Source organism: Cariama cristata, unplaced genomic scaffold (genome assembly GCF_000690535.1).
Source record: "Cariama cristata isolate BGI_N322 unplaced genomic scaffold, ASM69053v1 scaffold14862, whole genome shotgun sequence".
Taxonomy (NCBI): Eukaryota; Metazoa; Chordata; class Aves; order Cariamiformes; family Cariamidae; genus Cariama; species Cariama cristata.
Genome location: NW_009602230.1, coordinates 1 through 1,937, shown reverse-complemented (window position 1 = coordinate 1,937; position 1,937 = coordinate 1).

Sequence of the window (1,937 nt, the reverse complement as noted above, 5' to 3'; positions counted from 1 at the left end):
CGGGTCGGGCGGGGCAGCCAGAGCTAGCTGGGCTGCCTGTAGCCACCCCATGATGGCAATGGGCTCTCCTGCAATAAACCTGCTCCCCTCCCAGCTCCCATGGCAGCTCTGTGATATGGACCCTACCTGTGTAATGGTCCTCCTCGGCTTTGCTGGGCGAGGTCTTCCTTTTCCTGAGGAGGCAAAGGGCAGTTCTGAGTCGGGGGAGAGGCTAACTTGGCCCAGGGCATTGCTGAAGTCAGTTACAGAGGGATGAAGGGTTCTGCACATCTTCCCTTTGGGTGTCTCACAAGCACCTCAGAGGGACAGCAGTCGTGGCAGCAACAGCAACAGGGGATGGGGTCCCTTAGCACACACAGTCCCTGCCCCAGCCTTGAGGAAGATGCTTATGAGCCCCAGCTGGGACACCTACAGCTGAGCCATGGTGGGACCACCAAGTTGCATCCTCGGTGGCCAGAGAAGGGTGGGAGCAGCAGGAGGAATCCCCTCTCCGTCCCCGGCCACCCCATAGCACAGCATGGCCTGAGGCAGAGCAATGACTCCAAGTCTCCTGCCTACTCACCTGGACAGCACAAACCACAGGATCCCCGCAGACAAGAGGACCAGCACCGAAAGCACAACCACCGCCGTGACTGCCGACCCGGGCCACAGACCCAGAGGCTGCCCTGCAACTAACAAACAGACAGGAGTGTGTGCCGCAGTCTGGATCATGCACCAGCAATGTCTGCAGGGACAGACAGAGAGGGACAACCTTTCCTTGCCCTCATGTCTGCTGGGCAGGGCAGCGGGAGGGAGCCTCTGGAGCACAGGGACTTTCCCCATCTCTGATACACCCTTGCCTGCGCTGAGGTGCAAGCAGTAAGCCAGCACGCTGCTTTCCAGGCACAGACAGTGACAGTTCAGGCATTGAATAGGGAAGTTCCCTGCCCACCTCCCCTGAGCACTGGGCTGCACACCTATCTGTAGGCATGAGAGTCCACACTTTGCTGTACTAGCTGCTGCAGGTACAGGCAAGGAGGCACAGTCTTCCTTACCTTCACATACACTGGGCAGGGCAGAGAGAGGGAGGCTGTGGAGCACAGGTACTTGCCCTGTCTCCCATACACAACTGGAGGGTCTGGAAGCCAGCTCAACCAAGCTGCGCACAGCAAGAGAACTCACAGACCCGCGCTCAGCAGCCCTCATGCTGCCTGACCTTGAGCCCTCCGTGCACTTGAACGCAGGAATGGGCATCACCTTCTTTAGCAGAAGAGTAGAGGAGCCAGCTCCGCTCTCACGTGCGCAAACAGGGGCTGAAGCGATGCAGCTGCTCTGGGGACGAGGTGATGCGCCCTCTCAAAGCAGGACTCACCCAGCTCCATGGCAGCTGCTGCTGAGTCAGGCTCTCGGGGTACCCACACTCCCTGCCTCTGTCTTGGTGGGGAGGGGGTGGGTGCACACGTAGCTCTGGAAGCTGCTCTAGGCTCAGTGTTCACTCCCAGGGAGGCTATCTCGGCCAGACACAGGGCAGAACAACCTTTACCTGAGATGTAGCTTTGAAATTCCAGCAGTGACGCAGCCCCAGCTCCAGTTGCTGTGAGGCCCTGCAATGTCACTCTGTATTTGCTTCCAGGTGCCTGATGAGGTGGCGTGTATTGAGTGACGGACTTATTCACCAACACCTGCTTGAATTCAAGGAAGCTGCTATCATGTGCTCTCCTGATCGTGATGTTCAGCTAGAGGAAGGACAGGGAGCTGGTGGGGAGCAGCATCAACCTCCCGTTCCTGCACAGGTCAGGTCTGCGGAAAGGGGCTGCTACTGCTGGCTCGGGACAAGAGAGGACCTGACCCCACCAGAAACACCAGTAGTGTAGTGCTGGTGGACCCTGGCCGAGGAGGGCTCACACCTCTCGTGCAGTCTGCCTGCACCTCCAGGCAGGGAAGCACCTGGCAAGATG